This window comes from Sorex araneus, chromosome 2 (assembly GCF_027595985.1).
Source record: "Sorex araneus isolate mSorAra2 chromosome 2, mSorAra2.pri, whole genome shotgun sequence".
NCBI classification, from domain to species: domain Eukaryota; kingdom Metazoa; phylum Chordata; class Mammalia; order Eulipotyphla; family Soricidae; genus Sorex; species Sorex araneus.
Window position 1 is genome coordinate 357,616,166 of NC_073303.1, and position 23,279 is coordinate 357,639,444.

At 56.6% G+C, this 23,279-nt stretch overlaps 1 protein-coding gene across 2 annotated transcripts in view; it reads left to right on the top strand.

Annotated features, from left to right (window-relative positions):
• Positions 1-23,279, top strand: part of CTIF (cap binding complex dependent translation initiation factor) — a 220,656-nt gene that overhangs the window by 13,147 nt on the left and 184,230 nt on the right. The window contains exon 1 of one of the 2 annotated variants that reach the window (XM_055129446.1): positions 12,158-12,400. The exons of the other annotated variant lie outside the window; for it this stretch is intronic. The gene's annotated coding sequence lies outside the window, so the exon portion shown is untranslated. Of the gene's footprint in view, positions 1-12,157; positions 12,401-23,279 lie in introns of those variants that run through there. 2 annotated transcript variants of the gene reach the window in all.

Genomic DNA, 23,279 nt, shown 5'->3' on the forward strand with positions numbered 1-23,279 from the left:
GCCGGCCAATTGCACGGTAAGCACTTCACGGTACTTCAGGGTAAGCACTTCACCCACTGTACAAGACCGCAGGTCTGAGTTACTCATCAGCCAGGGATGGCTTGCTGACCTGGGCAGGTCAGGTTTTCAGTTTTTGTTTTAAAAGACTGATTTAATCATTAAGTACACACACACACACACACACACACACACACACACACACACACACACACACACGACCCCTCGAGCACAGGGTGCCCTGGGGCAGAGGCATTCCAGTGACATCTCTTGGCCCTTCAAGGGTGGCCGCAATGCATCTGTGGATTGGACCGTCACAAGCAAACTATTGATTAGTCCCTGCCCTCAAAATGAACCTCCTCAGCCAGATGAGCCCTGTCCTGAGTCCGGGCCGCCGAGGGCCGCTGGGGAGACACGAGGCTGGAGGCAGCCTCCCTCTCCAGTGCTCCTCCTCCCCCGCCGGTCCCTCAAGGCCAGCGAGTGGCAGGTACGTGGAAGGCGGGTGAGGCCCACAGCTCCCGGGGCACCGGGCAGTCAAGGCCCACAGCCCGCCCTTCCCCGGGTCTCACACTCGTGCTTCCGTGCTGCAGGCCCGGGCCAGTGTCCGGCCAGCTGGGTTGGGGTGCAGGCTCCCCCCGGGGACCCCGAGTGCGCGCCCTAGGTGGGACTGGGGAGAATTCAGCGGGCGAGTGCCTGCTTCTCGTGGCTGGTCTGATCCCTAGAACGGTCCCCGGACCCCTGCAGGAGCAAACACCCAGCAGCTGGCCCCAAGTAGCTCTTGGGCACCCTTGGGCGTGCGCCCTGCCCCCTAAGCCCCCCAGATAGAGAGAGGAGAGAGAGAGAGGAGAGAGAGATCAGGTCCCTGGGCCAGTGAGAAGACACATCAGTAAGGATTCAGGCCTGGCTCGCTCAGTAAACCGGCACCCCCTTCTCCGCACAGTCGGGGAGCCGCACTGACCCTCCCTGACTAACTCTGACCGTGGATGGTAGGTCTGGGTTTGGGTGTTTTATTTGGAGGGTAGAGTGGGGTGGCTGTTGGGGGTGCTGGGAGTGGCGCCCTGGCCCTCACACTCGGCCAGGCGTGTGCCCGGCTCCGGCCCCCTCCCCGGAATGTGTCAGACACTGAAAATACAGGGGGGCAGGCGGAGTATAGCATGTAGGGCACTTCCCTTGCACGTGGCTGACCCGGGTTTCTTCTCTGGCATACCGTATGGTCCCCTGAGCCCCGCCAGGAGTGATTCCTGAGCTCAGAGCCAGGAGTCAGCCCCGAGCACCGCCGGGTGTGGCCCAAAACCCACGAAACAAAACACCCTAGCTGGCCCCTGGACTTGGTTGCTTGCCAGGGAGCAGAGTTTTGGTACGATGTCAGCAGGGCTCAGTGTAATGTTGCTGGCGCGCAGGAGAAAGCTCCACGGGGCGGGGCGGGGGATTTCGGGAAATGGTCCCGGAGCAGGTGGGGCGGGGCCCAGGTCACTCTGCGCTCAGAGTTTTGAATAATAGATGTCCAGCCCCCGGCCGCTGCCTCTTGTCATAAAACAAATGCTGCTTCCTAAATAGTTCCTGGCATCAAAGCTTGATGCAGGATCCCAGTTTTGAACCCGGGAAAGGTGGTTATCATCTGAAGGCAACTTGAATAAATAGTTTTATAAAGAGTTCACTCATATATAGTATCAGTCCCCCTCCCCCACCCGCCACTAGCACGCCAGGCTCCTGTTTCACGACTTAGACATTTAAAGAATAACATCTAGGGAGGGGCGACCACACAGGGCTTAAGGCTCTTGCGTCTGGTGGGTCCTGGCTCTCTCTCCCCAGCAACGCCTGGCCCCCCCGTCTCCCCGCCCCCCCAAAAGCACAGCTCATTGTTCTCCTGAACCACAAAGAGTATAATGCCCGTTATCTGGGATCTTGATAATCAGAATTTTCTTCTTTGTTTTGCTTTGGGGGCCACATGTAACAGTTCTCAGGGTCTTCGCTGGCTCTGCATAGGGCTTGCTCCTGGCAGTGCTGGGGGGTCCAAGCGGGGAACTGGGGGTTGAACCCCATCACCTACATGCAGTGCTTGCGACCCAGTCCTTTGTGCTGTCCCACTGTCCCTGTCACATGACTTCTGGGCCCCCATTTTCAAACCGTGGAGGATCGTCCGTGATACGGAAATTCCAAGTATAGGAGTGGATTGGGGGTAGTTCCCTTTCATGCCATATTCGCTACTGGCAAGTGAAGCTGTATTAGCCATTAGGGGACAGGGCAGGGAGGGGGAGTGTTTGGGCTCAGACACACAGGCCTGGCTCCCGACTCTGTGCTCAGGTGTCACTGCTGGCGGTGCTCAGGGGACCCCCAGAGGTTGCCAGGGGTTGAACCTGAGTTGGCCGAGTGCAAGACAAGTGCCGACACCCCAATACTGTCTCTCTGGCCCAGAATTAGCCGATTCCAGTAACTGTCCCAAGTACCAGAATCCTTTTCAGTGGCACCTGAATGGCTTCAGCACGGTGGTGGTTGGAATGCTTCTCAGAAAGATCATCTTTGCACGGAATGTGCCGTAACACAGTGTTCTAGTCCACACCCGCCGACCACGGGTGTACCCACCCACGGGGCTGGGCTGGGGCTCAGAGAGGGTTGCCAGGTGGCAAGGGCAGTAGGAAAGAGAACGGGAGGACTGGTCCAGGGTTGGCAGCTCGCCACACGTCGTGGGGAGAGGGCAATTGGGACAGAGAAAGGAACAATGTGACGGGTGGTTGGAAATGGTCACTCTGGGCAAGAACTGAGCGCTGAAAGGAGGTAAAGGGAGGGAAAATGATAACCTTTCAGCGCCTGCATTGCTCACTGCAGTGCCCAAAAGGAGAGGGGGGAGGGAGAGAGAGAGGGAGGGAGAGAGAGAGAGGGAGAGAGGGAGGGAGAGAGAGAGGGAGGGAGAGAGGGAGAAAGGAGAGAGAGAGGGAGAGAGGAGAGAGAGGGAGAGAGGAGAGAGAGGGAGAGAATAGAGAGAGGGAGAGAAGAGAGAGGGAGAGAGAGGGAGAGAGAGAGAGAGGAAGAGAGGAGGGAGAGAGGGAGAGAGGAGAGAGAGAGGAAGAGAGGGAGAGAGACGAGAGAGGGAGAGAGGGAGAGAGGAGAGAGAGAGGGAGAGAGAGAGGGAGAGAGGGAGAGAGGAGAGAGAGAGGGAGAGAGGAGGGAGAGAGGGAGAGAGAGAGGAAAAGGAAAGAGCCTGCCGTAGGTTGACAGGGTGGGGGTGGAAAGAGGGAAACTGGGGACATCGTTGGTAGGAATTGTACACTGGTGAAGAGAAGGTGTTGGAACATTGATTGAGACACAATCATGAGCAACTTTGTAACTGTGTGTCACACAGTGGTTTAATTAAAAAGCAACAAGGAAAAGGTGAAGAACAAATAACAAAACCATTCTCAAACAAACAAACAGAAATTTGCCAAGAATTACCAGGTGGGACACAGGCTGGTATGCGCGAGACCCTGAATTCTGTCCCCAGCCCCTGATGGCCCAACCAGTGCTTACCTGGCCCTGCTGGCCCCAGTGCAATCTCGGGTATCCAACTGTGGGGCCCAGCCCTGAACTGTGAAGTGCACCCCCAGAGCTGGGCATCGCAGGGAGGGGACCCCGGCTCCCCCGAGCAGCAGGGCCCCCACCCCTGTGGAAGATCATGTAAAAATCCAATGAAGTACCTTTGCCAGCCAAGGCGTGCCTGTCCCCTTGGCCGAGCTCGGCTCCTCAGAGTCCGCGGCCGCTCCTCAGCCCAGACCCCGCGTCCTCCGACCACACGCTCCGACTGCCAGCCGCGGGGACATATTTTCTGAACCAGAAATCTGGAAGCGCCTTTGCTTATTTGTTTTTGTTTCCTGTTCTTCCTAACCATCCCTCTGTTGTGATGGCTGGGGAGGGAGGGTCACTCACACACGTGCTTGGTTGCGGTGCTTGCCAGTGCGTGTGTGTGTGTGTGTGCGTGTGCTTGTGGGTGTGTGTGTGCATGTGCGCGTATATACGTGTGCGAGTGCATGTGTGTGCCCGTGTGCATGTGTATGCATGTGTATATGTGTGCTCGCATGTGGGGGGGGAGCGCAGTGCTTGCACCCGTGTTCAGGGGGCCACGCTCTCTGGTTGCACGTTGTGGTGACATAGGGTTGGTGCTCACACATTTTATAGTTGTGGTGCTCACCAGGGGTGGCACATTTTATTTTATTTATTTATTTAGCTTTTCAGGTCACACCCGGCGATGCACAGGAGTCGCTCCTGGCTCTGCACTCAGGAATCACCCCTGGCGGTGCTCAGGGGGCCATATGGGATGCTGGGAATCGAACCCAGGTCGGCCACGTGCAAGGCCAACACCCTACCCGCTGTGCTATCGCTCCAGCCCCAGGGGTGGCACATTTTAGCTTGGTGCCCACGTCCCTAAGGCTGCGGTGTGCTGGGGGCTGCACAGGCTGTGACGCGGGGCCTTCACTCGGGCCGTGTGTGTGGGAGGCAGGGATCAGACTCTTGGTCTCACATTTGCCCCCGAGCCACGCAGGGCCCTGCGCTTCGGCATCTCTGAAATCTGTTTTTCCCGCCGCCATTCTTTGTCTCAATGGGGACGCTGGGGTCTCCGTCTCAAATTGATTCACCGTGTTTGTGCAAATTAAAAAGTGTTTTTTTGTTTGTTTGTTTTGGTTTTGGGGCCACACCTGGTGGTGCTCAGGGCTTACTCTACCTCTGCACTCAGGGATCACCCTTGGTGGTGCTCAGGGGACCATCTGGGGTGCGAGGGCTCAAGCCTGGGTCAGCCACATGCAAGGCAAATGGCCTCCCCGCTGCCACTCCCCCCACCCCAACAGTCTGTGATGAGAATATTGCCCCACCCCAGATTTTCCTGCCTCTTCTTCCTCTCTCTCTCCCTAGTTGGTCCCTAAATATCTTCGCGCCTCAAGATTCTGCTCCCAATTCGGTGTGGGGGCGGACGTGGATTTTGCACCGAGGAGTTCTCTGGCACCTGAGCTGGGTGCCTGGTGGTTCCTTTCGGCTCTGACGCTGCCTGGCTGCAAGGGTCGTGTCCCAGCATGAAGGTCCTGGTCCCACCAGCCTGAGGTCCTCTCGCACATCACTCTCCGGGTGACAGCCAGATGGTCACCTGCGCTTCTGACCGCCGGGTGGTAGGTAGATGGGAGGTTCCGACAGCCCGTCCCGGGGCTGGATTGCTTTCCTAGAGCCATGCGGGAAGCATCTCGCTTCCCAAGTCACTGGTCTGCCATCAAGGGGCAGGATTCAAGGATGCGCAGGGCAAGGGATGGGGAAGGACTTCGAGGAGCTCCTGGACCTTGACTAGCACCTCCCGCCCCCCACCTGCCCAGCAACCCCACACCCCCTCCATCAGTAGCGACTTAGGACAAGCCAGAATGCCACAATCCTTTCTTTCTCGGAGGGAGGGAGTGCCCTGGGTGGGTGGTGCTGGGTGCCACTCCTGGTGTCCTATTCCGGGGGCCGGTACAGTGCTCGGGATGGAATCTGGAGCTCCTGCCTACAAAGCCTGTGCACCGGTCCTAGCACCATCTTCGCCTGCCTTGTGTATTAATATACAGAATATGAAATCCGTGGCCTGATATACAGAATATGAGGCCTGTGGCCTGCCTCTCTGCCCCCGCCTTCCCCCACCAATCCTAACACAAGTGAGAGTGTTTCCCTAGGGGTACTGTGGAAGGTGTAAACTGTGCAAGTCAGAGTGGGCTGGAACGATAGCACAGCAGGTAGGGCGTTTGCCTTGCACGCAGCCAACCCAGGTTCGATTCCTCCGCCCTTCTCAGAGAGCCCGGCAAGCTACCGAGAGTCTCCCACCCGCATGGCAGAGCCTTGCAAGCTACCCGTGGGGTATTGGATATGCCAAAAACAGTAACAACAAGTCTCACAATGGAGACGTTACTGGTGCTCGCTCGAGCAAATCGATGAACAGCGGAATGACAGTGCTACAGTGCTGTTGTGGAAGCTGATAGCTTTGTGGCCTGAACAAATGATGGACAGGGAAGAGCCCGTTCTATTTTCTATCACTGTGTAACAAGCCACCCGAAGACTTGGTTCTGCTCTAGAATCTGCACTGAGTCTCTGCTCCACGTGGCATCAGGGGATGGCTCCGCTGTGGCTGCAAGAGCCACGTCCCACCTGGCGTGCTTCTGTCATCCTAGAAAAAGCAGAGGAGCAACTGAACAGGACAGAGGGCTTTATTGGCAATGAAACAACTCAGCTGGGATGTGGACCCGCCCGGGTTGGAGAACTTCAAATTCAAAAAGAGGGAGGAGGTGGAGGGGGGTGTTGGGGGTCTGGTTCATGCCCAGCATAGAGAGAGGGGGGGTAGGGGAGGGGGAGGGAGGGGACGGAGGGAGAGGGAGGGAGAGACCTGACACCATATACATATTCTAGTGGGTTTTTAGGAAACTTCTCCCTCATATTCATGAGGGAGAACCATGAGCTCTTGAGGATCATACAAAGAACATACGTGGCATGTACAGAAAATGGCAAAGCAAGTGTTTCCTTCTAGTATGACAGTGACGACCACAGAGGCTAGAGGTCGCAGTGGGCTCTCCCGATCAGTCTCCATGCCCGGTGCTGTCCAGCCGGGGGCCTGGGGTCCTCATCGGTGCAGAAGTGTCCTTAAGGTTCCGCTTCCGCCCAATCAGAGCCAATCGGGTCAATAGACTGCCACAGGCAGCGTCTCCCAGGGAGAGCTTGTCTCACCCCCCAATAGGAGCCTCGGGCCAGTCCATTTTAACGTTCCTAATCGGAGCATCTTCTAAATTTTCCCGGGGAAAGTTACGAGAAGCCGGGACATTTCTGTGGCCAGTTGTTGGTTCTTCCCCACGTGGGTTTCCCCAGGGCTGCCCGGGCTTGGTCACAGCATGGTTGGTGGCTGGGTTCTGAAAGGTTCTCACTCCACAAAGGCGAGCAGCCCACGAAAGTGAGTGTCCCATGAAAGTGAATGTCTCACAAAAATGGGTGTTCCGTGAAAGTAGACGTCCCGTGAAAGTGAGCGTGCCACAAAAACGAGTGTCCTACAAAAGTGGGCATCCCATGGAAGTGAACGTCTATGAAAGTGAGCAGCTCACCAAAGTGAGCGTCCCACAAAAGTGAGCGTCCCAAGGAAAATGAGGGAGAAGCTATGGGTTGCTTCAAATCTGGGTCTGGAAACAGTCTCCAGGGCCTTTCCACCTCCCACCGCCGAGCAATCAGAGTCCAGACCCCGGGGGAAGGGAGGGAGGGAGGGAACCCTGGGAGGTCCGGGGCCATGTTTTTAGCCATGGAACTGGCTTCATAGAAGAGACGTGAGCCACAGACTCCCTGTGGTGTAGATGTTATCTTCTCCTTGCAGACTGGCGGGAGGCTGAGAGAAATGTCTGTAAAGCTCTGTATCAGTTCAACTCAGAGTTGGCGGTTTGGTGTGATTTTTTAATTTTTTTTTTCAATGCAGATCTCCTCCACTATCCCAAAGCAGAACATGCCTAGGAAATCTCCAGTAGGCCGAAATGGCATGCAAGGTCATTGATTGCCTCAGCTCCTGGACTCTCTCTCTGGCCCTAAAGGGAGGTGCTTGGGTGTGATTGCACAGAGCTGGGGGCCTCGCCTAGCTAGGGGCCTCGCCAACGTCCCAGGGTGTGATTGCGCAGAGCTGGGGGCCTCACCTCTGCTTCCGAAGCTGTGGGAGGCCACGCCTGAGGGAGTTGGGCTGAGTGTGGCGGGAGGGATCACCCCACTTGGCACAAGGTCTCTGAAGGAGCAGCGCCCCGCAGTGAGTTCGGAACCAGCGGTGTTGTAACCCTGATGAGTACTTGCTAGGTTGCTTTTCTTGAGTGAGCAGGGGTGAGTGGAGGAGGTTAAGGGGCCCCAGGCTGCCTGCCCCACCCACACCTAGGCTGAAGGGCACAGCCCGTGACAGGTGCCCACATATTGAATGAGGCATGACCGTATGCATGCAGTTCTTTTCGCCAGTGTGAAGTGACCTGACTTTTAAAATCGGGGATGCCTGCATTGGTTTCTTGGGTGGGGGGGGGTGTATTTTTGCACCACACCTGGCAGTGCTCGGGGCTTGCTGCTGGCTCTGTGCTCAGGGATCATTCCTAGTGGGCTCGGGGACCATGTGGGATGCCAGGGATAGAGCCTGGGTCAGCTGCACATAAGGCAGTTAGTTGCCCTGCCTGCTATACTGTCGCTGCAGCATGGGATGCCTACACAGACACACAGACACACACACATACACACACACACAGAAACACACACACACAGAAACATACACACTCACACACTCATTCTCTCCCACACTTATACACTCAGACATACATTCAACATACACAATCACACACGCATACTCATACGCTCACACACACTCACTCAAAAACACACACATACTCACACTCACACACTCAGATATACGTCCTCACACACACACACACACATATCCTCACACACACTGTCACTGTCATCTCGTTGCTCATGGATTTGTTCGAGCGGGCACCAGTAACGTCTCTCATTGAGAGACTTATTGTTACTGTGTTTGGCATATCCAATACGCACGGGTAGCTTGCCAGGCTCTGCCGCTCGGGCTCGATGCTCTCGGTAGCTTGCCGGGCTCTCCGAGAGGGGCGGAGGAATCAAACTCGGGTCGGCCACGTGAAAGGCGAACGCCCAACCACTGTGCTATTGCTCCAGCCCCGCACACTCACACAATACTCTCATACACACTCGCATGCACTCACACACGCACACCCACACTCTCATGCACACTCACACATATCTTGTTCCTTTCTATTGGGATTCTTTCACGAGTGACTTCCCACCAAGGCTTCGGCCTCCCCTGTCTATCCCAGAATCCCAAATCCCAGGAAAATGGCTTTTCAGGTGTGTGGGGGCCGGAGGGCACAGGTCAGAGGGCAGGGTGCCACCTTCTCAGGGTCACTCTGCTGTGGCAAGACCGTGCAGGCTCCTGGGAATGGGAGCCGCTGCGTCCTGCCTCGCCCCTCTGAGGGCCTCCGGGCCTTTCTGTGGGGACCCTCTTCAACGGGCAGGATGCAGGGGTGGGGGCCGGTGGATGGAGTGTGTAGGGGAGGGGGCGTGGTGGTCATTGCTGCAGATCTTTGCAGCTGCCTGAGCATTTTACAGTTTCTTGTCCAAGGCTTGAGAGGCTGCAGGCTGGAGGGGTGGGGGAGAGGGTCCCCAGAAACCTGGGGTCCTCTCAGTTCACTGCACAGAGCACCGCTGAGTCGGGCCCGGACAGCAGAGAGTAACGCCACCCACGGTGCCAGGCCCCTGCCCGGCACCGCCAAGATCAAGGTCAGTGTTCCAGGGGCAGTAAAATGAGTCACTCTCCTCCCCCAGCTCCCTGGGGCTCCCACCTTGAAGGGCAGGGAAGGAGGGGCCGGCTTTCTCCCTAAGGACGTCCCGCAAGGGCTGGCAAGGAGGGGGGGCTCAGTCAGGACACCAAATCTACACACAGGAAAGACCCCCAACCCCCTCTAAGGCTGCAGGCTCCAGCTCCCCCCAGTGCTGCCTCTGATCTCTAGGGTTGCCGGCGTGGCGGTCCCTGGCAGGTGCCCGGTGCAAGAGCTGGGGACTGACAGTTAGTGTGGGAGGAGGCCCTGGCTAGACGCTGGCCCGGCTCTCAGAAGTCATCCTGACCCAGGGAACTCGAGCCAGATAGATTCACCGGCTTTAATATTGGTTTGGGGGCATTGCAGTGAGGACCGGTGCCTTCCTCCACTTCCTGTCTGCGCCGTGGGCCGGTAGGTCTCCGAGCCCTTCTTCCCAAGGGCTGGCCTTGGTCAGGACGGGCTAGGGTGGAATTCGTCCGCACTCTCCTGCTGCAGTTCCAGCCTCAGTTCCTTCCCCGCAAAGCCAAGCCGGCTGCAGTTCCAGCCTCAGTTCCTTCCCCGCAAAGCCAAGCCGGCTGCAGTTCCCCTCTGTGAGCTCAGCAGTGCTCCATGAACACTGACCTTCCAGGCCCCGTGGCGGGGCCCTGAGTGCCGAGGGCTGGAGAGACGGCGGCCTGGGCTCCCCGCCACTACCCTGGGACCCGGCGGGTACCTGCAGGCGCCTCTGAGCTGCTGCGCACTGCAGGCGAGGAGTCCGGGGAAGAGAGGAGGCAGATTGCAGGAGGTAGCAAAGGTTCCTTGTCAGTTGGCTCTCCCAGTGATCACGCCAGGCCCCCAGGGAGTGGCGGCTCGGGGCAGGGGCAGTGGAAGTGGACTCTGGCACCAGACCATCGAATCCAAGCCTCGCTCTTCCCACTTGCTGTGTGATCTTTCGCAAGTCACCGAATCTTTCTGTAAACTCAGACTCAGTTTTCTCTGAATCTGGGAGGGGCAGCCTTGCCCGTCCCGACAGGGTTGTTAGCAGGATTAAATTGCTAGGAATTTTAGAGTGTTTGACGCATAGGAAGTGTCACAGGAATTGATTTGGCAAATAAAAATGTAAATGCTATTTGGAGAAAGACCTTGGTGATCAAAATAAAATTAGAAGAACATTGTTCTAGGGAACCCTCAACTGTGCAGGCAAGTCGCCTCGTTCTCGGTAAGTCTGGTTATTTAGAAAGCACAGGGGCATGTCTGTCTTAGGGTCTGTGTTCCCCGAAAGCAGATACGCCTGACCCAGGAGTGGTCATTCGGACAACAGGCGCTGGTGGGACTGGCCTGTGGGTGGGGGTGCCGATCCCCAGGGACCAAGTGAAACCCCCAGTTCACCAGATGAGGAAAACGGTGTGTGTTGCGCGTGCGTACTTGTGGGCACATGTGTGTGTGAGTACATGTGAGTGCGTGCATGTGACTGCACGTATGTGAGTGCATGTGTGAGTGTGTGTGGGTATGTGTGAGTGTATGTGTGGGTGTGAGTGCATTTGTGTTTGTGCATGTGTGTGTATGTGAATGTGTGTAAGTACATGTATGTGCATGTGCATGAGTGTGTGTGCATGTGTGTATAAGTGTGTATGTGTGAGTCTGAGTACATATGTGTGTATGAGTGCATGTGTGTGTGCATGTGGTGTATGAGTGTGTATGTGTGAGTGCATATGTGTGTGTATGTGTGAGTAAGTATGAGTGCATGTGTGTGTATGCACATGCGTGTGCATTTGAGGTGTGGAGTGTCAGTTACAGGATGCAGGGGCCCTATCTCCCTGGGGGCTGGAGAGATAGGACAAAGGTTAAGCTGCAGGCTTACCTTCATTCCGATCTCTCCTTGCCTGTGTTCCTCCAACACTACCCAGGTGTGGCCCTATTACCAGTAATTCGAGGTTTCTGTTGTCCTTGCCTTCTTTTTTTTTTTATCCGCTTTTTGGGTCACACCCGGCGATGCACAGAGGTTACTCCTGGCTCTGCACTCAGGAATTACTCCTGGCAGTGCTCAGGGGACCATATGGGATGCTGGGAATTGAACTTGGGTCGGCCGCATGCAAGGCAAACGCTTCACTTGTGCTATCGCTCCAGCCCCTGTCCTTGCCTTCTTGAACTTGATTTTTTTTTTTTTTTTGGACCACGCCAGACAGGGCTTGGGTCTTACTCCTTGCTCTGCAGCATGAAGGCAAAAAGGCAAAAAGGAAGGGAGGGAGGGAAGGAGGAAGGGAGGGAGAAAGGAAGGGAGGGAGGGAGGAAGGGAGGGAGAAAGGAAGGGAGGGAGAAAGGAAGGGAGGGAGGGAGGGAGGAGGGGAGGAAGGAAGGAAGGAAGGAAGGAAGAAAAGAAAGGGAGAGAAAGGAAGAAGTGGGGCTGGAGCATGCGGCTGACCTGGGTTCGATTCCCAGCATCCCATATGGTCCCCTGAGCCCCGCCAGGAGTAATTCCTGAGCACAGAGCCAGGAGTAACCCCTGTGCATTCCCGGTGTGATCCAAAAAGCAAAAAAAAAAAAAAAGAGAGAGAGAGAGGAGAGAGATATGCATGGAGGGAAGCCCCCCACCCCCAGGCCCGTGTACGGTGCAGTCTGGTGTGCTCTGTGTGTCCCCCCTTCCGTGCCCGTCACCGGCTGGCAGTTCTGGGGAGTCCGTGCGTTTCCTCAGCTTTTAATCAGTCTCGAGTCCCGCTCACACTGATGTCACCCCGTTGCCCGGAGATTCCCCGCAGCTCCGCCTTGCTCGGCAACCGCTCTCAGCCGCGGGTTCTCCCGCCTGCTCCCGGCCTGGCTTTCCCTGCCCCTCCCTGGAGGGAAGCAGCGGAGGAAGAACCAGCACATTCTGGTTCCGCTGCGGAGCCCGCAGCAGGCCGGCCCCTGCACTGCGCCTGCCTGCCGGGATGCTCGGGGAGACGGAGGGCGGGTCCCGCGCCGGCAGGCGCCGCCGGCACCGGCTCTCCTGAATTCCTTCTGCCTTGTGACAGCCACGATGGCAGGGGCAGGGCCGGGCCTCCAGGCTCTCATCCGTCAGACGGGATCGTAGCTGGGAACACAGGGAGCTCCCCGGAGAGGTGAGTCGGCGTCAGACAACGGGGCACGGACAGATCCCGTAGCCGGACACGCCGCTGTCAGACAGAGATCAGCCCCGTGGCCCCTCCTGCAGACTGGGAAGGCGCCTGCGGCATGCCTCAGCCTCCTGCTCCCTGGCAGTGCCCGGGCGGGTCGAGCAGGGGGCCGGGCGGCCAGCTCTGGAGGGCGCTCCTGGTAACCCTCAGGGAACAGCCTCTGGCAGGGCCGCCCACTCTGCCAGCTGAGGCCTTGGGTGGGCACTGCAGCTGCCAGCTTGCCCTAGCACCTTCTCGGTTCCCTGATGGACACACACACACACACACACACACACACACACACACACACACATTCATGGGAGTAAACCACTGACATAGAAAGTGTATGGCCATGAGTTTCATTCATTCATTCATTCATTCCTGGGAGCTGCCAGCCTTGCCCTAGCACCTTCTCGGTTCCCTGATGGACACACACACACACACACACACACACACACACACACACACACAAGGGAGTAAACCACTGACACGGAAAGTGTGTGGCGATGAGTTTCATTCATTCATTCATTCATTCATTCATTCATTCATTCATTCCTGGGAGCGGGGCAGGCTCCAGAGTTCCCTGGCCCGGCCAGCAGAGTGCATGTGGAGGGGGCAAGTGGGGAGCGTGTGCAGGGCACAGCCTGAAGGAAGAGGGGGGATGTGGGCGGAGGCAGGAGCCAGGCTGTTGGAGGGCAGTGGGGAGGCGGCCAGGGCTGGGGGCGTGGCCGAGGGGTCGGGGCGGTGCCTATGACCCGTCGGGAGCTGTGAGGAGCCCGTGGCCTGCGATGATGTTGGCTCTGTTGCTGGGTGGGTGGGAGAGTCCTGCCCTGGGCCGTGGGTGCTCTGGCCTTGCTGGCTTCTCCGGAGCCAGGAGCCGGGGTTGGCTGTGGGTGCCCGGCCCCAGCTGCTCCCTGTGCTGAGCCTCTTGTGGTGCTGGAGACCTGGGGCTGGGCCTTCGGCTCTGCACCCCGCACAGGCCCCTCTGAAGGGGACGGGGAAGAGAAGCCAGACTCGGCTGTGAGGGGCCGGAGCTTGGGCAAGGGGGCACAGAGAGGGGCACACAGAGGGGCTTCGATCTCCACACGCTGTGGGTGTCCCTCCCTCTGTCCATGCTCAGTGAGGTGCTCCCTCCCTCCAATCTGTGTGGGGTGCTCCCTCTGTCCATGCTGTGTGGGTGCTCCCTCCGTCCATGCTCAGTGAAGTGCTCCCTCCCTCCAATCTGTGTGGGGTGCTCCCTCCGTGCTGTGTGGGTGCTCCCTCTGTCCATGCTATGTGGGTGCTCCCTCTGTCCATGCTGTGTGGGGTGCTCCCTCCGTCTGTGCTGTGTGGGGTGCTCCCTCCATCCATGCTGTGTGGGTGCTCCCTCCCTCTGTGCTATGTGGGGTGCTCCCTCCATCTGTGCTGTGTGGGTGCTCCCTCCACCCATGCTGTGTGGGGTGCTCCCTCCGTTCATGCTGTGTGGGTGCTCCCTCCATCCATGCTGTGTGGGGTGCTCCCTCCATCCATGCTATGTGGGGTGCTCCCTCTATCCGTGCTGTGTGGGGTGCTCCCTCCAGCCCGCTCCTGTCTGCCTAAGAGCCAGGTGATGTGAGGGCCGCAGGAGGGGGCCTTGGGGGTCCGCCCCGCTGTGGCGCTGCAGGGCCTTCCTTCTGTGCTTCCCCGTTCCACCTCCTGGTACGGCTGGGCCAGCGGCTGCAGCTCGGACCCTCATTTCTCTGCTCGCCTGGGTTCCTTTGGAGGGGAGGGGGGTGAGATAGGGTCTCTGTGAGGTAGGTGAGATAGGGTCTCTGTGAGGGGGGTGAGATAGGGTCTCTGTGAGGGGCGTGAGATAGCGTCTCTGTCCCCAGGGATGAGGTGGCAGTCTTGGAGCGGGCGCAGGGGTCTGCAGAGAAGGCCCCTGGGCGGCCCTGTGTGGTTTGCCGGCCCCCCACCCCGCTCGGGCCAGGCCGGGCCGCAGACTGGAGATCTGGACTCTCCTTCGATCACGACTTTGTCGTTTGAGCAGAACGTAACCGGGGGCTCTTCATGAGCAGCCCGGGAGTGGGGAACTCATGGCTCCTGCCCTCCAGGGACCCCGGATGGTCAGCGGACACCTGGGGAGGCTCCTTGGCCCTGCTCGGGAGGGGGGGGCGGTGGGGGCAGCCGGGGAGAGCCGGAAGCAGGACCGGACTCTGGAGTCCTGCAGACAGAGGCTCGCTGGCCGGCGTCTCGAGGAAGGAGCTTCTGTTTACGCCTGAGTGTTCACCGGTTGGAGGTGACCTTCCAGCCCCCTCGCTCTCCTGTGCTCCCGGCCCTGATGACACACAAATAAAGTAAGTCATTTGCAAGTCAAACTGGGACTAGTCAGAGTCACAGCTTTTTCCTCTTTTTCGGTTGGGCCCGAGGCAGCTAGGGGAAGGATTCTGCGCGTGCGTGCCGGCTGGGAGGAGGTTTCTCTGTGGGGAGCACGGGGGAGCTGGTACCCAGGAAGCCCCGGCTGTGTCTCTGGCCACACGGTGCCGGGAGGCAAACAGCCCTGAGCTCTCGCCCCGTTCCCAGACCCGTCGCTCTTTGACCCCTCAGGTTCCTTCTGTTTTTGGTTGTTTGGTTTTTGTTTTTTTTGGGGGGGTCACACTCAGCTGTGCTCAGGAGTCACTCCTGGTGAGCTCTGGGGGACCATACGGGACACCCAGGATCGAACCCGATCGGCTGCGCACAGAGTAAGCGCCCGCCCTGCTGTGCTGTCACTCCGGCCCTGAATTTTTTTGATCTGTAAAATGACAAGGTTTTGGATTCTGGTTCTTTCATGCATTCCTCGTGAGGCTTAGCTTGAGTAATGTATGTGACTCTGGACCCCTAAGTCTCCATCCAGTGAAAAATTTAATTCCAGCTGCTTCGCCCTATTTAAAATATTAGAACTCCTGGAGTGACATCTCCTACTCCACACCGCTGATGTAGCAGGAGTAGCACTGGATGGGGGGTAAAGTAGAAGGCCACCCATCTCAATTTTATATATATATATATATATATATATATATATATATATATATATATATATATATCGCCGTATCACTGTCACTGTCATCCCGTTGCTCATCGACTTGCTCGAGCGGGCACCAGTAATGTTTCCATTGTGAGGCTTGTTATTACTGTTTTTGGCATATCGAATATGCCACGGGTAGCTTGCCAGGCTCTGCCGTGCAGGTGATTTACTCTTGGTAGCTTGCTGGGCTCTCTGAGAGGGGCGGAGGAATCAAACCCGAGTCAGCCACACACACACACACACACACACACACACACACACACACATATATGAGATTTGCATGCAAGTCTCAATCTATAAAAACATGTTAGTAATCTCGGGGCTGGAGCAATAGCACAGCGGGTAGGACGTTTGCCTTGCACGCGGCCGACCCGGGTTCGATTCCCAGCATCCCAGATCTCGGGTCCCCTGAGCGCCACCAGGAGTGATTCCTGAGCCAGGAGTAACCCCTGTGCATCGCCAGGTGTGACCCCAAAAAAGCAAAAAAAAAGAAAAAAACATGTTAGTAATCTCTTACACAAGGGCTCAATGGCTCCAGGGTGAGATACAACAATCTTCACACACTTTCTTCTAAGGAAACTTTTTTTGATCATTTTTAGATTATTCGTAAGAAGCAATACAAAATAAATTATTTAGGGCCTGCTATTGGGGCAGACTTGGGTGGTGGTTGGGAATATTCAAAATAATGGTGGTGGGAAGGTGCAATGGTGGTGGGATTGGTGTTGGAATATTGATTGAATATAATCTATTGATTATTGATGGAATGTAATCAATCATTGTGAACAACTTTATAAAAATAAAATCACTGTATCACTGTCATCCCGTTGTTAGTCGATTTGCTCGGGCGGGCACCAGTAATGTCTCCATTCATCCCTGTTGCGTGCCAATATAGCCTGATGGTTTATGGGGGCTCTTTCAGGATCAGGGAAATGAGGACCATCGTTGTTACTGTTTTTGGCATATCAAATGCACTAGGGGTAGCTTGACAGGTGGTATACTCTCGGTAGCTCGGGCTCTCCGAGAGGGATGGAGGCTTTTGGGGCGGCCTCTAATCGCCTCTACAGGTGTCCCCAGTCTACCGAATGTAAGCTTTTGGTCGACCGGCATGTTGTACTGATCTGCACACTGACAAACATTCACCTGCCTGCGTCTCTGGGCAGCACCTGGGACATCTGCGGCCTCAGGTTGATCTCCTACACCTCATGGTGGTTCAATTTAAAGAAAGAAAAAATTGTATATAAAAAACATGTCTTCTCGGGGCTGGAGAGATAGCACAGCGGGTAGGGCGTTTGCCTTGCATGCAGCCGACCCGGGTTCGATTCCCAGCATCCCATATGGTCCCCTGAGCACCGCCAGGGTGATTCCTGAGTGCAGAGCCAGGAGAAACCCCTGTGCATTGCCGGGTGTGACCCAAAAAGAAAAAAAAAAATGTCTTCTCGGGCTGGAGCCATAGCACAGCGGGTAGGGCGTTTGCCTTGCACGCGGCCGACCCGGGTTCGAATCCCAGCATCCCATATGGTCCCCTGAGCACCGCCAGGGGTGGTTCCTGAGTGCATGAGCCAGGAGTGATCCCTGTGCATCGCCGGGTGTGACCCAAAAAGCAAAAAAAAAAAAAAAAAAAAAGTCTTCTCAAGAAAGCATAGCCCTGTTACCAATACGTGATAAAGTGCTAGGCATGGTTGGTCTGTAGAACAGTGAGTACCAAGACCACAGTGCGACGTGACCAGAGGCCCCCCAGAACGAGGTGACAGAAATATGGAGCATCTGAGGTGCTAAGAAGACCTGGAGAGGACCCAGTCACTTCAGACACAGCCACGTTTATTTGGGAATTTCCTCCGGTGTGTCCTGAAGTTTGTCCTTTCTACTCCTGGGCATGGAACATGTGCTATTCTGGAAGACGTGAGAAATAGGAAAAGAACATGTGACAAAGCATGAACAAAAAGTCAGGTGTCGCGTCAAGGGAGAGGGTCCCAGCCCCTGACACGGGGCCCCTGTGTCCCAGCGATGCTGTCGGGAGGAGGCGGCAGGAAGCCAGGGCCACGTCCTCCCCGTGGGGGCATGTGGTTGGGCCCGCTGCCGGGAACGGGAGGGTGGACGTGAGTCACAGGCGTCCTGTCCCTTCACCAGTACTTAACCCGCAGCCCACCCCACCGGGTTCCCCTCAGCAGCCCCCACTCAGCGTCTCTCGGCACCAGCAGACCCTCCTGTGTCTGCCAGCGTGGTCAGCCCAGGGGAACCGATTTCTCATGGCTCTGGTCCTGGAGAGCAGAGTCCGGGGTTGGAGGCGCAGCTAGGAGAAGACACCTCTTCTGTGCTGTGTAGGTGCTGCTGTGTAGACGCTGCTGTGTAGACTACTGTGTAGACACTGCTGTGTAGATGCTGCTCTATAGACTGTGCTGTGTAGATGCTGCTGTGTAGAATGTGCTGTTAGATGCTGTGTAGACCGTGCTGTGTAGATGGTGCTGTTAGTGCTGTATAGATGCTGCTGTGTAGACTGCTGTGTAGACGGTGCTGTGTACAATATGCTGTTAGATGCTATGTAGACCATTTTGTGTAGATGGTGCTGTTAGATAGTGCTTTGTAGACTCTGCTGTGTAGACTGTTGTGTAGACGGTGCTGTGTAGATGGTGCCGTAGACAATGCTGTGTTGACGGTGCTGTGTAGACTGCTGTGTAGACGGTGCCGTGTAGATGCTGCTGTGTAGACTGCTGTGTAGACGCTGCTGTATAGATGCTGCTGTGTAGACCGTGCTGTTAGATGCTGCTGTGTAGATGCTGCTGTGCAGATGCTGCTATGTAGATTGTACTGTGTAGACACTGCTGTGTAGATGTTGCTGTGTAGAATATGCTGTTAGATGCTGTGTAGACTATGCTGTGTAAATGGTGCTGTATAGACTGTGCTGTGTAGATGCTGCTGTGTAGACTGCTGTGTAAACGCTGCTATGTAGACTGTGCTGTGTAGACGGTGCTGTGGTGACTGTGCTGTTAGGCAGTGCTGTGTAGATGCTGCTGTGTAGACTGTGCTGTGTGGACGCTGCTGTTTAGACACTGCTGTGTAGACTGTGTAGACCATGCTGAGTAGACTGTGCTGTTAGATTGTGCTGAGTAGACTGTGCTGTTAGATCATGCTGTGGAGGCCATGCTGTATAGACGCTGCTGTGTAGACTGTGCTGTTAGACAGCACTGTGTAGATTGTACTGTGTAGACTGTGCTGTGTAGAGACTGCTGTGTAGACCATGCTGTTAGATCGCGCTGTGTAGACCGTGCCCTCACGCAGCTGGCCACGTCTGTGTCCTAATCTCTGCCTGTCAGGACACCTGTCATGCTGGATTAGGGCCCACCCCGATGGCCTCATTTACCTTAATCCCCTAATTAAAGGGCCCACTTTGGGAGGTACTGAGCGGGAAGGGGGGGCACAGTTGGATCCATACCACATTTTCCCGAACTTTCTGGTGCCCGTACATAAGCCATCGTGCCCAGCACAGCGGCAGGAGGGCCGGCTGCGGTGACCAAACTTAGAGCCGGGTCCATGCCGGCCGGGCACACGGACGTCGGGGAGGGCACGGGCCTGGCGCAGCTGACCTGGGTTTGATCCCTGCCCGCCAGGGGATCTCTGAGTGATTGCCGGGAGTGAGCCCTGAGCACCTCTGGGTGTGGCCCGGGGCCCCCTCCCGCCCCCCCATTTCATCCCGGCTTCCTTCCCCTGCGTGCCCCCCACCCCGCCCCCACGGATCCAAGGAGAGCGGTTTGATCTCGCACCGTGTGATTAGACCTGGTTCTGGGAGGCAGCCCCGCCACTAAACACAGGGGCGACGCCCTGTCATTAAAATCCTGCTGAACTGCCGCTCTGCAGCGCCCGGGGTCCCCAGTGGGCAGCTGAGGCAGCCCGGGCAGCCCGCTGTGGACACCTGTGCGCCGGGACCCCTGCCTGCGGCACTTCTCAACCCCGAGCCCTCGTCCCCTGTCCCCTGGGGTCCATGCTGAAGACCCCACCCACAGCCCCGGTCCTGGCGGGGGGGGGGGGTGAATTGTCCGTAAGGGGGAGTCCCACCGGCAGCCTGGGACTCCCCCGAGAGCCGCCCTCGTGCCGAGTTGACACACGGGCTGGTCCTCCTTCTCAGGTGCCCCTCTGTCAGGTCCCCGGGAGGACGCAGCCATCAGGAGGCTCTTGCCCAACCCCCACCCCCTCGGGGAGGCACCTGCCCGGGTGGCCTGCTCCCAGTAACAGTAATGGCTGGTGCTCCTGGGAGCACTCCCCGGCACTCACTCTTACCCCACCTGGGGGAGGTGGGGGTGAGCTTCCTTTTTCTTGGGGAGGGGGTGGGTCAACATATTGCCCACCTTGGATATATATGGGCACTGGTGAAGGGATGGTTGTTTCAGCATTGTATGACTAAGACTTAAGCCTGAAAGCATTGTAATTTTCCACATGGTGATTCAATAAAATAAAATTTAAAAAAATAAAAATAAAAAAATAAAATAAAATAAAATAAACATTTTTAGATTTATTGTCAGAAAAAACAAACATATTGCCCACCTAGCCCAGGGGGCAGAGTGAGCACGGGGATCGAGCAGCGGGCACAGTGCTGGGATCGGAGCCGGGGGCGCTGGCACCGCCCCGTGCCTGCCCAAAGCTGGTGCTGTGAGTGCAGGACCATGCTGTGGCTGCCTCTGGCCAAAACCGCCTCCACGGATGGTTCTAGAAAGTCAGTACTTGGTCCTACCCGGCCCGGATTCCCCGGGCAGGGACTGGGCCGACACAGCCCCGCAGAGCTGGGAGAAGCCTGGAGTGTTGGGAAGTGCCCGGAGGGCTCGAAGCTGGGGCCTCAGGGGAAGCACTTCTGGAAGCTTCTTCTGGAAGAAGGAGCGGGGGTGGGGGGCTAAAGCAGCAGAGGGTCCGGGCTGGGCTGGTAGTGGAGAGAGCTGAAGGCTGTAGAGATATTACCCGCAGAGGCTGCTGGGGTGGGGGCGGGGGCGGGGGCACGGCAGGCGCGGGGGAGTCGGGTTCTGAGTATTTTATTTTTTGGAGGGATAGCTTTATATGGGGGGAGGGGGTTGGTTTTAAGTTCAGTGATTTCTTCTTTTCTTTCCACAGTTACAAAGATGCCCGTGGTTGGGTTTCAGTGATACAGTGATACAGTGTTCCAACACCCGTCCCTTCATTAGTGCACATTTCCCACCACCAGTGTCCTCAGTTTCCCTCCTGCCACCCCGTCCCCCGCCTGCCTCTATGGCAGGCACTTGTCTCTCTCTCTCTCTCTCTCTCTCTCTCTGAGCTTTTTTTTTTCTTTTTGGGTCACACCTGGCGATGCACAGGGGTTACTCCTAGCTCTACACTCAGGAATTACTCCTGGCAGTGCTTCGGGGACCATATGGGATGCTGGGAATCGAACCCAGGTCGGCCGCGTGCAAGGCAAACACCCTCCCCGCTGTGCTATTGCTCCAGCCCCTCTCTCTGAGCATTTCTATGGAGTATGGGGAGGGAAGGTCCGAATGGGGGAGAGTTGATCCTGGATCAGTGTGGAGGCCACACAGGTGGCCAGGATCGTGAGGGCTACCTTGGAGCAGAACCCCCGCCCCCAACCCCCGTGATAGATGCTTTGGACCCAGGGACCCTCTGTGACACTGGGGACTCAGGATGCCGGTGTCCCCGAACCCCATCTACCACCACCCCATCCCCCGAATTCTCCTGCTGCTCTGGGAGCCCCTGAGTTCCTCCGCTAGCGTCTCGGTGCCCAGGGAGGGGCCCAGGGTTCTGCCGGGAGCCTGGCTGGTTCCGGGGCCTTCATGCTGGCTCTCTAGGCCCTCACTCCCTCCGGACCCCTTCACACCAGCGCTGGTCTCTTCACGCTCATGGCCTTCATTTGTTAAGGGAACATATGCCGACTCCTGGGCCAGAGAGATACTACAGCGGGTAGGGCAAAAAAAAAAAAAAAAAGGAACAACCCATGTGCCCGTGTGTAAGGGTCTAACAAAGACCAGAAGTACCCAGGGTTACTTGAGGAGGCGTAAATTTCTCTCTTGGAGTTAGCTGGCCAGAGCTGGGGTGCTGGTCCCCGGGAGGCTCGTCCACTTCCATCTCTCTGTCCCACCATCCTCTGCACGTCACCAGTTTCTTCAAAGCTCCTCAAGGCCCCACGCAGTTGCCGGGGTTCCAACCATCGCACACTGCATTGTGCTTAAAAGGGAAGAGGAACTGGAATCCATCTTCATTGGCCTCTCCTGTCTGCAAGGGAGGCTGGGAAATGGAGTCCTCCCTCTGCCTCCACAGCCCCGGGTTCTGTGGGTTCGGGTGTCCAGGGGGATGGTTCTGGGACAGGCAGACAACAGTCTTGCTAAGAGTAAGGCGAGGAAATGCTCCGTATTTCCCACCTCTCTGCAGTGCTCAGCGCTAAGGGGGACAGGCAGAGGAGTGAGACAGTGACGGGGCATGGGCCAGCTCTGACTGGCCACCACCCGGCTGGGAGCTCCAGCCGCTGGGTGTAGAGCATCTCAGAGAAGGGCGGGACAGTGGATAGGCTGAGAGTGCTGGCCCCACACTTACTTCTCTTCTTTGAGCCTCGAGTTTGCTTTCCAGGCAGGAAATAATCCTTCTCTTGCCGATGGGAGGCAAAGTTTGGATGAGAGGAGAGACCAGACCTAGGGCAGTGTGCAAGGCAAAGCCCTATCCACTGTGCTATGGGGCCCCCTCGACTCTATGGGGTGTCGGGGATTGAGCCTGGGTCAGCTGCGTGTAAGGCAAGTGCCCCTCTGCTGTACCACCTCTCCAGCCCCGTCTAATTGCGTTTTCACTGAAAAAAAAATGTATCTGAAGAGGCAATGCCTTTGCACAGTTGGAAATTATGGCCAGAATAAAAAGGTACTGTCTGGAGACACACCTACGTCCATCAGTCAGAAATGAGGCCCTGCAGGATATCATTTGCCCCGAGAAAGTATTGGGTGCCAGTGTGTCTGCAATGGGTGAGCCTCAGAAGCGTTATGCTGAGTGGAAGAGTCCAGACAGAAAACAAGTATCGTGTGATTCCATTTATGCAAACTGTCCCGAAAAGGTAAATCCGTGGAGATAGAAAGCAGGTTGGTGGTTCTCAAGGCTGGGGTGGGTGGGCCGTGTCACTGCTGAGTGGGTAGGAGGTTTTCCTTTTGGTGTGATGATGACAGTGTTTTGGTACTCGGTGGAGTTGGTGGTTACACAGCAATGGGAGGTGTAAATGCCACTGAGTCAAGCCCTCTCCGGCACCTAAAACGGTTCGTTTCAGCTTAGATGGATTTCACCTTTCGCAGAGAGGGGGTCCGGGGAAGTATGGAAGGTTTTCATTCTCTCTCCTCCCGTTTGCTCCTTCTTGCCCTTCTCAAGCCTAGAGTCTACCTTTTATTTTGTTTTTGTCTTTTATTTATTTGGGGGGTGGGGAGAGTTCACACGGGCTGTGTACAGGGCTTACTCCTGGCTCTGTGCTCAGGGGTCTGTGTCCTGTTCTGTGTTCAGTGGTGCTCGGGGGACCCTGTGTGGTACCAGGGATCACATTCGGGTCAGCGCAAGTGCTTTAACCCCTGTACTAATCTTTGGTCCCTTGTTGTGGTGTTTTTTTTTTTTATAACCTTTCCTTTCTCTAGAACATTTTTACTGTAAGAACGGAATGTGGGGTTGGAGCCATGCCACAGCGGGTAGGGCATTTGCCTTGCACGTGGCCGACCCGGGTTCGATTGCTCCTTCCCTCTCGGAGAGCCCGGCAAGCTACCAAGAGTATCCCGCCCGCACGGCAGAGCCTGGCAAGCTCCCCGTGGTGTATTCGATATGCCAAAAACAGTAACAAGTCTCACAGTG